Source organism: Phyllostomus discolor, chromosome 2, assembly GCF_004126475.2.
Source record: "Phyllostomus discolor isolate MPI-MPIP mPhyDis1 chromosome 2, mPhyDis1.pri.v3, whole genome shotgun sequence".
Lineage (NCBI taxonomy): Eukaryota > Metazoa > Chordata > Mammalia > Chiroptera > Phyllostomidae > Phyllostomus > Phyllostomus discolor.
Genome location: NC_040904.2, coordinates 83441631 through 83457576, shown reverse-complemented (window position 1 = coordinate 83457576; position 15946 = coordinate 83441631).

The following is a 15946-nucleotide window of genomic DNA, read 5'->3' as shown; positions in this document are numbered from 1 at the left end:
TATAATTAAAACATGTGTTCATTTTCATTGTCCTTATGCCATTTAACTAATATGTGATAGCTTCCAATTAAAGCAAAAATGGTACTTTTAAATTCTTTCTTCCAGAATCTCTCGAACAGAATTCCTCACAACTGAAAAAATCTATAAATATTAAAATAAGGAAAGACAGATGAAGGCAGAAGTAGCATTGTAATTAAGTAAATGACATAAGCATAGTAGGCATCAGTTCAGCATTTTGTTTAGACCATCACTCTCAAAAATGATTATTTTCTATGGGAAAACAAATGTGGATCCCTCTGTCAACCAAAGCAGAATTCACAATTCACAAAAGAAGAAATCATAACATCCAAAAGATATTTGAAAAGATGTTTGTTCTTGCCAATAATCAAAGAAATAAATAATATCAAAAATGAGATTAACCTTCTATGAATAAGAATGGCAGAATTTGAGAAGTGATAATTCACATTTGGACAAAGATGGAGAGGAAATGCAAATTCTTAAACACTGGTAGGAGCATAAATGAGCACAATCACTATGGAGAACAACTCAATGTTATCCAATAAGATTGGAAGCACATTAACCTGATGAGCCAACAGCTCCATATATGCCACACTACTGAGGAACACCTCCACAATGAACAAGTACGAGACATTCTTTAGAACATTGTTAGTGACAGTAAAAAAGGGAAAACAATTAAAAAGCTCTTCAGTTGTTTTCTTTCATTTAGAAAACACCTATATTGTTCAGCTTGTGTGCTGGCACTGTTCTAAAGGATTTATAACTTATTTAATCCTTAGAACAACTCCATGATGTAAGTACTACTATAATTCCCATTACATGGATGAGGGAAATCAAGCACAGAGAGCTTAAGTAACTTCCCCAGTCCCCACAGTCATAGATGGTATAGCCAGTTTACAAACCCAGACGGTGTGACTCCAGAGTCTATGCTTTCCCTTAAGCCCTATGCTATGTTGCTTCTCATGCATCAGAGAATTAATAACATCTATTGTAAGATAATACACATCAAGAATAAATTTAAAAAACTGTAATCTGAAGAAAAAACAAGTTTTGGGATAGTATATACCCTTTGGTAGCATCTGTGTGAGTTGTGTAAGTTTTAAAAAGTTGTAGGCACACACTTTTTTATTGACATATGTGTACATTAATGTATGCAAATGAAAGAATTTATATTAATTTACAAAGTGGCTAATTCTGGAAAGATAGGAATAAGTACAAGACGGGGAATAAGAAACTAAGGGACTTTCAAATTTATATTTAGTGTTGCATTAAAGAAACCCTTTAATAATGTGTGTGTGTGAGACAAAAACAAACTAAGCAAACAACTAGAACAGGAACAGAACCACAGAAATGGAGAACACATGGAGGGTTAGCAACAAGGGACTGGGAGGAGGAGAAAGAGGGAAAAGGTACAGAGTATAAGTAGCATAGATGGTAGGTAGAAAATAGACAGGGGGAGGGCAAGAATAGTATGGGAAATGTAGAAGCTAAAGAACTTATGACCCATGGACATGAACTAAAGCAGGGAATGTGGGTGGGAGAAGGTGTGCAGGGTGGAGGGTCAGTAATGGGGCAGTCATAATAACATAATCGATAAAATATTTTTAAAAATAATGTGTGTGTGAATGTGTGTGTAAATGTCAATGTACTTGAGTAGACTAACTCCATGGTGGTGTGGCTTGTTCAAGGTCAGAGTTAGAAAATAACAGAACTAGAAATCAATATATTCTAAGTCTAGTATTTCTCTTTCTCAAACTTCACTTGACCAAATATTTGCTGTACAAAGTGTCCAAAAGCAGTTAGAAAAATTTTACCTGTAATGAAATAAAATCTATTTCTACCTCAAAATTTTCCTATTATTAATCTATCTATTAATTTATGCAACAGTATTTATTGAGCAATTGTTTTGCACCAGCCATTCTGTCCAGATACTAGACAAAGGCTGAGACACTACTGAACTATGAATTCAAGACCCTGGGTTTATGAAACCGGGCCTCTAACCACTATCCGCAAAAGAGGTGGTATTGCTCAAAATTTATCATTGCCTGATTGCTCAAGGAAAATTTTTATAAGTCTGACAAGAAGCTATCTTTACACATTTCATTCTTCTTAATGGTGCAACAATAATTCCAAGCATTGTTATTGTTATCAGTCCCTGTAGTTATGTAATAATTATGATACCTTATTTCTAACTCTCCAGAGAGAAGAGGGAAAAAAAATCCACTGGGAAGATGATGAGAGAGATTAGACCAAATGGTCTTGATAAATTTTCTATTGTAATTTTCAACAAAGCCCTAGACACCATCTGACTAATTGCAGATACTTCTGGAAAGCTTGAAGGTCTCCAAGTAATTAGGCTGGGAAGAGGGAGGAAATCGGTCAGGGAGCTGCTGCCTCCCTGGACACCAGTGTGAGCTGGCAACCGGCCTGCAGGCGCGGGTGGTGCTGGCAGTGTAAGCACCAGGCAGCCCATCTTAGCGGTTGATTTGGTCTCACAAGCAATGGCATGGCTATCCAATTTGGAAAAGTGTTTTGGCTGTGAGAAGCATTGCAAAGCAAAGTTCATAGAAAGAAGGAAGATGAAATTTAAAATTAAATTTAAAACATCTTTGTTATAAACTGAACAAACAACAATTTCATATGTACTAACCAAAATGTTCTGTCATTCTTCATCAGCAACTGTTACATTCAATTCCTTTGCTGAAGAATAAAAATTATCCAAGGGACTGGTAAATCTTTATTTGCTTCATTAAGTCTGCTGAAAACAAAACAAAACCAAATCTGATAAAGGCATCCTATGAAGATGTAGCTATCATTAGCATTCTCATCCGGCAGAACAAATCTGATACAGTAAAAAGAACATTAATAAAAAGGAATTTAAGAAAGAGATAATGATAAATATCAATATTGGCAGCAGACAGGATATGTTTTAGCGATAAGATCTGGAGGGAGGAAAATAGTTCTTCCTTGTCAACAGTCTTTATTTCTTTATTTGAAATGCTGACTTTCTTGCAAAGATGCATTTCTTCCTGATGACAATATCAATATTGGTTTTTGTAACAGTCACAGTAGAGTGATACAGAAATCTGTCTTTTATATCCAGTAGTTTCAATACATGCTATTATAGCCTAGATTCTAGAGTCTTTGCATATTTCAAAATAGGTGTATTAGTTTCCAAGAGCTGACATAACAAACTACCACAGCCTCAGGCTTGAAACATCAGAAATTTTTTCTCTCACAGATCCGGAGGGCAGACATTAAAAATCAAGGTTTGACAGGGCTATGCTCCCTTTGCAGGCTCTGGGGAACAATCTTTCCTTACCTCTTCTTTGCTTCTGGTGGTTGCTAGCAATTCTTGGGGTTCCTTGGCTTATATAGCTATGTTGCTCCCATTTCTGTGTGTTTCACACATGACCATCTTTCTTCTCTCTGTGTGTATGTCTCTAAATCATCCTCTATTACAAGAAACTCTAGTTATTGTATTTAGGGCTGACCCAAATCCAGGAACATATCATTTTAACTTGATGATATCTGCAAAAACCCTATTTCCAAATAAGGACACATCTATAAGTACCAAGTGTTAGGACTTGAGTATATTTTTTTAGAGGGCTCAACTCAACCTATCACAATAGGTTAAATGCATGTTTGTATTTTCTGAACTTGGAAAGCAGAAACAGATGAGGGAAATGGTTTTTAGTGCAAGAGCTATCTGCAATTAAGGTAGGCAAAAAGGAGTAAATACATCCAGGTCAAGCAAAAAGGCCCTACCTAACAGGTCACAAAATATTGAACTTAGGCTGTGGAAATGAGTTCAAGAGTTGGCAGTGGGGAACAGGAAGGAGGTCTGTTATGCCCAATGCACACACACAAAAAAGGAAACTGAAGGACACACAGGTTACATCAACTGTCAAAACTAAAGTAGCTAACAAGTGGAAAGATGACACTTCAAATTCAGTCTGGCTGCAGAATTCTTATGGTCTTCAAAATCATATTCCTTCTTAAAGAAATGGTTTAAAGAAAAATGTTGGAGTCCTACTTACAAAAGAATATCAGCTATTTCTTGGAAGCTAATACACACAAATGCCTTTGCTCAGACCTTTCCTGGGTGTCTAATTCCCAAGGAAATCTTTTACGATAGTCTATGGCAGCTGAAGTTCAATATTTCTGTTCCTGTATTTCTCAGCCTCTGTGTACCAGAGACATGACTAATGGATGGTTTCAGGTCACATTGTAAATATCTGGGAAAAATTCTACTCCAGTCAAGGCAACTCACGTGCATGTACCCCAGAGTCCCATGGTCCATAGACCGTTGTGCTTTGTCCCAGCTGTCCATTTTTTAAAAAAATAAGAATTCAAAGCCCTGGCTGGCGTAGCTCAGTGGATTGAGCGCAGGCTGCAAACCAAAGTGTCACAGGTTCGATTCCCAGTCAGGGTACATGCCTGGGTTGCAGGCATGACCCCCAGCAACCACACATCCATGTTTCTCTCTCTCTCTCTCTCTATCTCCCTCCCTTCCCTCTCTAAAAATAAATAAATAAAATCTTTATGAAAATAATTCATTACCTTTTTCCTTTCACATATCTTTTGCGTACCTCTTTGAAATTAGTTTCAAATTATTGACCAGTCAACCACGAGCTTCTTGAAGTCAAGAACCATGCCTTTGTCCTCTCCAAGTCCCTGGCACCTAAATCAGACCTAATATATGGTAAGAGTTCAATAACTAATAAATAATTAACTAAATAAATGAAATTACCACTAAATATTAAAGTGTTAAAAATCATTACAATCTACTCTACAAGAAGGTCAGAGCCATATTGAAAATGGTGGTATCCAAATTAAATAATTTTGAAGATAGAGGTTTAAAAAGTAGACCCTCTTCTACCATAGAAAATTGGATTTCCATATCAGTCAGGTGCTCTAGCATGATGTTAAAAGGCATCAATTTTAGTTGTAATTTCAGGTACAACTGTTAAGACAACTGATAAAATAATAGACACCATATCCTAAGGTGAAAAACTAATATTCAGGAGTTACAAAAGGAGACTGAAAAAAAGTCTCTGATCTAAAATAATGACCATGCCCTTGTAGCCTAGAGATTGGAGAGCAAACAAAAAAGCTTGAAACTTCAAAGGATTTTTTAAAAGATTTGTTGGTGTCTTATGAATCCCATTCTTCTCTGAATATAAAGATGATTGTGGGAGTACTTTACCCCTTTGCCTAAATTCTAGAAAGGTTCAAGGGCAATGGCTAGGAAACTTCACTATACTTCACTTGCACTTTGGAGGACATTGAAAACTGATGCCTAGCTCCTTTTTTGGACATATGAAAAGTAAGGTACTATTTGAATAGCTGCCTGTCAGAGGGAGGAGTGCAGAAGAGCTGGCTGTTGCAATTGGAATGAGTCTTCACTCCCAGGTGGGGGATGGGAGGCAAATCAGGGCAAAGGATGGGCCACACAAGAGAATAAAAGGGCATGAGGCAGACTAGAGGGGTGACTGAAATTCAAAGGTGGAATTTCCCATTTCACTCAGAGAAAAGCCAGATTATTTACAAGAATCTACTTAATCTAGGCTGTCCCTTCCAAAGTCCTTCCCTTTATCTCTACCACCTTCTCTTATTTCTCTTCCTTTGTTCACTTCACCATGGCTGCTTCTCCCTTCCTCTTCTGCTTTAACACATTCATTGGCTGTTCTGCCCATCATTCACAGGACATTCACTCCCTGACTTCCTTCAATTCTATGTTAGAATTTCAGTGTATCAGTCAGCTATTGCCAACCACAAATTTTAATAGTTTAAAGCAACCACAGTTTGTTATTCATCATGATTATGTGAGCTGGCTAATCTTCTTGCCTTTGCAAACTCAGCTGGAGCTGGATGATCTAGACTGGCCTCAGTTGTATGGCCCTCATCCTCAGCTGGAACCTCAGCTAAAACAGTTTAGAAAACTGTTAAAAGCTCTATCTCTACTTGGGCTCTCATCCTCCAGCAGGCAAAATTAAACTTCTTCATTGGATGATAGAGGGTTCCCTAGTAGCAAGAGAGGGCTAATTTCAATGCCCAAGCATTTTTAAGCCTTTGCTTTGTTTACAATGTTCAACGTCTGTTCAAAGCATATTGTATAACCAACCCTATATTCAAGTAGTAAAGAGAGAAATTCTACTTATTGAGCAGCAAAATCACGTTGCAAAGTGCTGAGCATTCAGGAATGGGAAGAACTGCAACTTGCTTTATCAATAAAAAATACAGTAATCTTTATTTAAAATTGCAATTAGCCCCATCCAAACAAGGCTGATTTCTCATAACCTGCTCTGCATTTTCTTATTTCCATAGTACATGCCACATTCTAACATACTATGTTATTTACTTATTATACCTATTTTGTATTGTTCTGTCTCCTTCTTTAAATTATGTGTCTCCAAGGTAGGAAACTTTGTTCACTAAATAATCCACTTAGAAGATCTTCAGCATATAATAGGGACTCAATAAATGTTATTTGAATGAATAAGTAAAAGACCCATCAACAATTGGAGGCCAATGGGAATCTCATATTCAGTCAGGGAAAATATCTCATTAACATCAAAGGTAATGTAGATAGAAAATTTTCAACAATGAGGAGGGATTTGGTCAAAGTCATCTCTGAAGAATCCATTATATTATCCTGACAGCTGAAGTTCCATTTTAAAGCAAACAAAACAGAACAACAGCAACAATAGTCTGAGAGTCTGGCACAAATTCATAACAGTGTTAGTCAAATTATAACTCCTGTGCCTCTTTATAGAATTAGAAGCATAAATTGGTGAGAAGGAGAAGAAGTCAATCAGCTCCTTTCTCACCATCCGGTTAGGCAACAGCTAACCTGCAATAGAACTGAGCTCAGAAAATGAAAGGAGGTGGAGCTCAAATGAAATTCGAAGTTTTAATTATTACGTGAAATGAGATCAATAAATTGTTCACCAGAGATCTTTGATTGTCTTAAAGTGGCCAGAATTGTGATGACACTTCTCCTAAATTTCACCCAGGAGAAGGGACATGCCCTGTTGGATAAAATAAAAGAACAGTGTGGGAGTAGGGGTAGTGAGGTGGGGATGTCACTGTGGGAAGAAAGTGCTATGATTATATCCCGCAAGCCCTGCTGGTCAAACAATGGGCACACTGCTGTTCCAATACTGAGAGATGCAGTTGCAAAATGACGGACTCATTTTTTATTCATAGGAACACTTTTCACGTGGTGGAATGGAGGAAAAGAATGCTTATCAGAGACGAAGAAAGGGAGCTAAGATTTATTGAATATGTGCAGGGAATAGAAGCAGTGCAAGAATTGCTTTATAAAATCTCTCCCAAATACTATAAGCTAAGTATTATAATTTTATATATGAGGAAATCTAAGCACAAAAAAATCAATGCCTAGTTCAGACAGGAAGTGGCAGAGTTTGATTTCAGCTGGGTTCTGGCTGACTCTAAATGCATGCTCTTCTAACAAGCCACTACCGTCCACACTGAAGCAGAATCAGATATAAATCCTCTACTCAATTAGTTTATATTCTTGCAATAGTATGAGACCCTGGAGAGTGTCCATAAATTACCACCATACGAGGTCCTAAGTGCTTTAGGAGAGGCACTGGGATGTCAGAAGAGAAAGTAATTACTTCCAGCTGAGGATCAGGCAAAAATTCCCAGAAGAAATGAAATTTTAATTTTACTTCATAATTACAAAAGAACCAAAACTCTGGTTGGTTTTCTCTCCCGTTTTCCTTTCTTTGAGAATATTATGAGTCATATTTACATTTTGTCAAGTGTTTAATAAGCAAAACTCTATTTTTTCATTCCTAAATTTATCTTCCTTCCTTTCTCTCTCTCACACACACACACACACACACACGCACTCACACACATCTAAGTGGAAAAAACAGAGGCTATACTCCCACATTCAATTACTTTCAATATGGAACATACGCACCCTTAAATCAGAGGCAGTTTGGTCTCCCATTCATTACTGAAATGATCTAGAAATGAGTATAAGTACATAAATCATTATAAATTTTATTAATTAATGTTTATATATGCTTTGACAAATGTAATTATTATTTCTAGCTCTTTCCTCATTCTAAGTTTCTAAGTTGTTTACCATACTAAATTGGCCATATCAATTATATCCTTTCAAGCTGGAGGAAAGAACAAATGGAATAGACATCACTGTAAATATTATAAACTGTGATATTCAAGTCCAAATGCAAAAAAAGCATACAGTTAAACATAAAAATTAAAGTTATTGAAAATTAGACTGGACAAAGCACTTCATTTGGCCTAAAATACATATTTAAAAGATATGAATGACTATAATTATTTTCATAATTATATTCTCTATGACTATAAATTCATACAGAAAAATAATGGCAAATGTATCAGAAATAGCTGTTTCTAACTTACATAGCTTTTAATTAACCAAGAACTTCAGAGCTTGCTATGAAATAATAGACCAAACCTGTTCTATGTAAGTTGATCAAACATAGAATCCAAAATTCTGTTTAGCGTACCTAATTTTAGTCAAGAAACTAATGCATCTGTTTCAAACTGAGCCCAAACTAAGCAGTGAGAATCAAATGAATTCAACACTTTGCTTTGCCCAAAATGTGATTTGTGAATCACACAAGAAGATTTACCTCCTCAATCAGATTAATAATGTAATACAAGGAAATTAAAAAGTTATTTTTGACAGTTACTGTTTACCAGTACCTTCACATATATTATTTCATTAAAGTAGTACATGATAGTCCTCAGCTTTGAACATACACGGTCTGTTTCCAGAGCCTGGCACTTAACCACTACATTATCAATCTAACATTAGGTGATAGCTAATATTTTGTACTGATTTAAAAAATTATTGATTCTACAGTACTGTGAGATTTTTAAAATTGCTACTTTACCACATGTAACACCAAAGGTGTTGTTTCACCCTGGATTCTTTTGAATCCCAATCCCAAAACATGTTTACAAGCCCTTCTAATAGTTCAATTGGGAACACGTTGCCTTAATCCCTCTAGAGATGAAACCAGCTTTTTTTTTCCATTTAGTTTCCCTTTTCTTGTTCTTTTGCAGATCCACAATTAGAAATGCAAGACTGAGAAGCACTGTGATGCCCAAAGTCCACAAAACCACATCACCCAGCTGCAGCTATATTATGTAGCTCCAACTCAAGCAACGGCTGACTTTCCTGTCTGGTCAGTACTCCAATCACAGTCCATGGTAATATCCCCTCTCCATCTCTGCCACCACTTCTAGAGGTTCAACTGTGACTTCTGAGGGCAGGGCTCCCACAAAGAGTCCTGCCATAGGTCACACATGCTGCCATGTTAGTTCAATAATGTCACTGCCCTGGCTCTGTGCTGGTTTCAAGGCTGCCAACACTGCTGCCCAGGTGGCTTTTGCTGTCACTCTGCTCAGCTTAACTCATCCATGTACCTAGTGTTGGACACCTGTAGGATACCACAACTACTTCCTGATGTTGGTCCCTGTGTGGACTTTTGCGATGTTATCTACAGTGCAAGCCCAGGGTGATGCTGCTGGACCATAGAATATAAGTATACATAATTTAACTAATAGTTACCAGGATGCTTGCCAGAGTAACTGCATCATTCCTACCAGAAATGCACAAAAATCTCACTGGCTATATTTATTCTTAGGGTGGTTGCCCTAACTTACATTCCATACTTGAGAGTTTTCCCCTGATTTTCCTAAATGTAACAATATTTGTATCTTGAGGGTTTTATGTTATGTTGGTCATCCTTCCCTGTCTTCCACCTCCAAGATAATGTAGATGTGATTTAGAATTCGTTTTCTTTAACCCATCTTTTCTAAAAACAATAATAATACCCTCTAGTTGTTTGCCACCATTACTTCATGTATCTCTGGTAGCACCCTTATGCTCTGATGTACCTTCTTATTTCAGCACATTCTCTAAGTTTTACAGGATGGGTTTCTGTATGATAAATATTCTGAGGCCTAATTGGATATGATGCCCTTGTTTCTACTGTGTAACTATGGCTGATACTGATTAAATATTTTTTTTCTTATTAGGTGATATGCTAATTCTTTTGGAGAGTGTTTTCCTTTTGCCTTTGATGTTCTAGAATTTAGTTGCAATATATCTAGGTAATAATAATAACTGATATAAATAATGATTATTTATAAGCACTATTCTCAGGGCTTTACCTATATTAATCCATTTACACTTCATATTAATATTTTTAATAGGAAAAGAAACATTTTCCTATTCTCATTTTGTTGGTGGGTAAATTGAGGCACAGAAAGTTTACCTTATGAGCCATTTTAAATAAGAAGTCTGTCATCTTTTTATATTCTGGGATATTAATATTCTTTATTTTTTCAAATACGGCTCACTTCTCTTTGTTCCCCCACCACCAGCACCCCCACTTTTCTTCTGAGAAGATTATTAATTGGATATTAGCACTTTTATTTCTATTCTCCTAATCTCTTGGTTTATCGTTGCATTTTTCTCTTTTTCTGTGACCTTCTTAGGGTGTTCAATCTAATATCCAGCAAACAAACCTTTTCTTCAGTTGAATTCTTTAGATTATTTATTTTACTTCTGGTTCTTTATTTTAACTATTACATTTTTCATATTTACTATTTCCATTTGGTTATTTTTATGACTACTTCCACATGTCATTAACACCTTTTTTATCTCTAAGTATTTCAATTAAACTTATTTTAAATTCTTATCCCATCTGTTCTAAGATTTCTGTTGCATATGATATTAGTTTGTTGTCTTTCTCTTAGAGATTGTTCTCCCCAATATCCAGATTTTTCCCCTGGAAGTTCATAATACTGTCCCATAATATGAATTAGGGAAAGATCTTAGTTATATCCCTTTTGATGAATTTAAATAAAGAGAAATTGTGAGCCTAAGTGAGTGCTTCAAAGTACCAAAGAATCTCTTTTGGTCACTTCTGTCTGCTGTCACTCCACCAAACATGTCTTCTGAATCATTTTTCAAGATGATACAGTCTCTTTAAAATGAGACAAAATCCACTATCCATAACACTTAAAGGGAACTAAGACAGGGAAGTAAGATCCCTGGCAGCTGACACCTGTTTGTTAGCATCTCACCAGCAGAAATTTTTCAGACCCTAATATTACACCCTTGTCACAGCAAGGTCCAGGCCATTGCCATGGATTTTTGTGTAGATGAAGCACAAACAGTCCCAATGTAATGTACAGAAAAGCAAACTCAAGGGAACTGAAAACCTCTCTCCGTGGCTTTTTGCCCACAGCTGTAGCTCAATCAGACTGCCCACTATACTCTGCGGCTTCTGCTCGCAGATTTTACATCATTTCTAGATCCAGGCTTGTCTCTGCTTCTGTAGTTTCTCCAGGCAGATTTGGAGGACAAAGCAGTAGACTCTGCTAGTCACTCTCTTCTCAGGAACCAAACACCACCCTTCTGGTTTGTTGTTCTTTTTTATTTGGGAATGGAGTAACATTTGTTCAGTCTCACCTAGACTTAGAAGGATGGCTGGTCAGGCTGTTTATAAACAGCTCCTTCTTTTTGTATGTTTCAACCATCCAGCTTCCTCACCCTCTAATCAGCCAGAATCACCTCTCCAACTATCAGAAGTTATGCTTCCTTGACCTTCAAGCCTTCTTCTTCCAGTCATGAAATCTTCTGGAGCCTTACATACTAATATATACTTAAAGTCCTTAAATCATTCTAGATAGATGGATGATACATTATAGTCAGGAACTTAGATCCATGACTTCCCATTTTTAAGTTATTTTAGGAACTACTTTGGACTCCACATTTTAAACTGTGGAGTCAGGTTATTCAACTACAAGTCTCCATAGTTTATTAAATACACTAAAAACTGCGTGGCTATCTTAAAAATTAAAAAAATGCACACACAAAAATAACAGAAACACTCACAAAACTTTCAAAGTCTTAGATTGCTTCTGGTGGACATGGAAGGAAATTCTCACATTTTAAATTTGTTTTGGGAAACTACAAAAGTCTCAACACAACCTTGGCTGTTGCAAGTTGAAGTTCAGAATAATCTAAATTCAGAATTGCTTCTTTGAAAACATTCTTACTGTTAATGAATTATGCAGGTATTGCACCTTCTGTGCTTTTTCGTTCAAAAGGAGAAAAGCTGTTCTTTTCATCTGGAGCAGAGTCTGTGATTATGGACCTACTGATTAACTTCTCTGATATGGAACGGATGATGTAATTTTCACTTTTAGCTTTTTTCTCTTCCATATGGACAGGGTTGCTGCTTATAAACACTATGGCTGCTGCTGGGCAAAAAACTTGTTCTAAGAAGTTACTTTAAGCTCATTTCTATACCTACTATTAAGCTCCCTTAGCAACAGAGAAAATTTTTTTAAGTCAGCCAAACTAAGTTATCTGTTGATTTCCACATATTGTTATTTATAAAAGGCAGGATTTTTCTTCAGCATTTTCTGAGCTTCCTTCTAGCTTTTAATAAAATATCATTGTGAATTAATAAAGCAAATGATAGCATGGGAAAGAGACACTCCTGTGCTTTCTTACTGAATCTGTGCAAGGCAAAACCAGAGGGAAAACCAAGATTGTAGAAAAGTCCAGCTTCTGTAAGGGAAATTGAGGGAGTGTTTTCCTACTCTGCTGTTTCAGTTAGAAGTTTATTTCACTGGTGCAAAAGGACAACTCCTGTTGTTTTATTGATTAGATAGCACTCTTTGTCAAAGTATAGAATCAAATTAAAACTAAAACTACTTAGTGACACTTGATTAAAAAGAAACCTCTTAGCATAGCATTTAAACATTTTGCAAAAAAAAAAAGAGAAAGAAAAAGCCAGCCCCATGCCTCTCATTGATCCAAAGAAATTTGTCCAACCCAGATATGTTTAGACACATATACTTCATCTAAAAAATGGCAATCACATTAATATTGATAAAATTAATAAATTGCTTTCCAAAGAGGAAAGCATAGACTGCAAAAAGACATCTGTGATGTACAGCTCAAGAACTCAAATTTTAGATCCAGGACACAAGGGATGTTGGGTGATTTATAAAATGCTTTACTGCCTTGGGTTCAAGTGCCAGTAAGTATTTTAGATCATCAATACCATCATTCTTAATATATGCTTTTTAGAACATTTAAATAGCTGATGCAGTGTTTCATTTATAACCATTCTGAATAGGGTTGCTTTATGCAGTCTATAGACCTGAAAGGGGGAAGAAGCCTGGTCAAGTGGTTAAATGCACATCGGAAATCAGCAGTATTTCTGACATTGCCTATGCCTGTAGTGACCTTGAGGAACTGCCATGAAATCTCAGGACCTAGAATGGACCTTAGAGATGTCTATGCTAATCCAGCCCCTCCAAGGCCATGCTATCTCCTCCAAGAATAGTTAATACTTCTTTGGCTTTGCTCATACCTTGTATATCACACTTAGTAAGCTATAATAATAGCCAACATTAATAAGTCTTACAATACATCAAGGGCTAGTCTAAATGCTTTACATGAATCACTACATTTTGTCCTCAGCATAGGCCATTGAAAAGCATACCATTTCTGTTCTCATTTTTTAAGATGATAAAATTGATTCCTAGATGTTTTAAGGTATTTATCCAAATATACACTGACTCTAGAGCCTGCACCTTAACATTTAGAGTTTAACATTTTATCCTGCTTTGATATCATATTAAACTCTGTTTCTAAAAATTAAGCTCCTTGAAGACACAGATGTAGTCATTTACATTTGAAAAATTCAATAGCACTTAACACAGTGTTTTCTAGGCATACAAAGGAGGAGGCATACTGGTTAATAAATTCAGTTCGTAGAAGGTGAATGCTCTGCATATTCTTAGCATCACCCAATCTTTCTACATTTCCTACTCCACTCTGGGTCCCCAGGGGGCTGATCTCTATAGACTTTTAGCTCAGGTCCTTTTGCCCTCTCCAGCTGCTCATTGGGTCTGGCCAATGAAGAGGTATAAGGCGAGGAGGAGGAAGAAAGCTGAGTTATTTTCCTGGCTCCATCAATTCAGCTCGGAAGCTGCATTTTTAATGAAAAGTCACAGCATCTGTCAGGCAGTCGTGAGTATAGCTACAGCTCTTTTGGGGTCCTATTAGCTACTTCCTCCCTGGGCCTTCAGGACTGATGGTGATAATAAAGCCTTTGTTCACTCTGAGGTGAAGCATCATCTTTTTTTTTGGTTTCCCTTAACCTTTCCCACAACTTTCTAATGAGTACCTTTGTTAAATTCTCTTTAATTACCCTGTACAAGCCATCTGTTTTCTGCCAGGAAACTGAATGATAAATGAAAATAAGGCTTAGAAAGAGTAAGCTGTTTGCCAGAAATCACCATTTATTTCTCCCTTAGCAGATAACAATAGTCAGCATTACTGAGCATTTACTATGTGATGGGCACTATTCTGAATGCAAACAGGTACATGGCAATAGAGTTTAATATGCTCTTTAAGAAATAAATTCCATTCTACATTTATATACTGCCTGTTCTCATTATAATTGGTGTGAGTGTTGGCAAGTTATTTAATTAGTTTTTTGCCTCGACTGCTCATCTGTAGAAGAAGAATGACAATACCTACCTCATAGATTTGTTACTGAGTATCCAGCATGTGGTTAAGTACTCATCAATTCCTGTTAGAATCTAGAGCTCTGAACTTGGAGTCATTGCCATTTTTCAATGAAGTTGAGCCCTACAGAAACAAGCAAATGAAACAGTATTATTCAATCTACTCTCAATTTAACTCAGACTTTACAGCACTAGACTGACTTGATGCTTCTACACAAATGTTGCTCAGATGTTTTAGGGAATTCCCAAGCATTTTAATATTGATCCCAGCTGAAACATGCAAACATCTTTCTTGATCAAAGTCTGGGGTAAAGGTCTTTCCTGTCACAGCACAGCCTTTCATGCCAGAGACTGCCCCAATAGGATTCTCCTTTCCACATGTTTTACAGAGTGCCCATGGCCCTTAAACTCTGCAACACACCCCCAAATTTCTGATGATTCTCTGAAGCACAAACACATGCTTGAGAAATTGGGGGAAAAAATTTTCTGCCAAGTGAAAAGGAATGGATGTGCCTTAATAATCTGAATTTTAAAAATCTCTCTAATTTTTAAATCTTCCTTATGATGAAGTGAGTGATGAGCTAAAGATGGCAAGGACTCTATAATGATCCTGCACTTTTCTATTTACTGGCACTTGACTTATCCTTTTCTCAGCTTTAGGTCCTCAGGTATAAATTCCCTGGAATTTCATCACCAAAGTAGGCACAGCAAAACGTTGGTGAACATTTGTATAGGCAAGATCATAGTAAACATATTCTTTTTATCATTGATTCCTTCCCTTTTCTTGTATAACTCTGCTTTTCTCTTCTTCCCCTCTTCCCCCACCACATCTCTGGAACCATTGTTGAAAATCTAGCATATGTACTTCTACAACCTGTGATCATAATGCATGAGTTTTTTCTTGTTTGTTTTGTAAAATACTGATCATAATCTACATGCTTATCCGTCTTCTGCTTTTATCATCTAGTACAATGCCTTGGTCAACTTTCTCAAAGAAAATTTTATATTTTCCATAACTGCTTTATTTTATGTTGTGAGTTTATAATTATTTATTCAATCATTCTCTTTTAATGGACATATGCTTTGTTTTCAGTTTTCATATATCTCAGTGGTTTATTTTTCTGTAGAATAGATTCCCAGAATAGACAATGCTGACTTAAAAGGTGTGTGCATTTTAAATTTTAATAGCTATTGCCAGATTTGTTCATAAGAAACCTATAATTTAAAAAAGCATTTTTACTTGCAAAGTATGATCTTACCCCTTATCCTTTGGTGCTACAAAGAGTATTATCTTTTCTTATAATTTTTATCAACCTTATAGGCATAAGGTAAT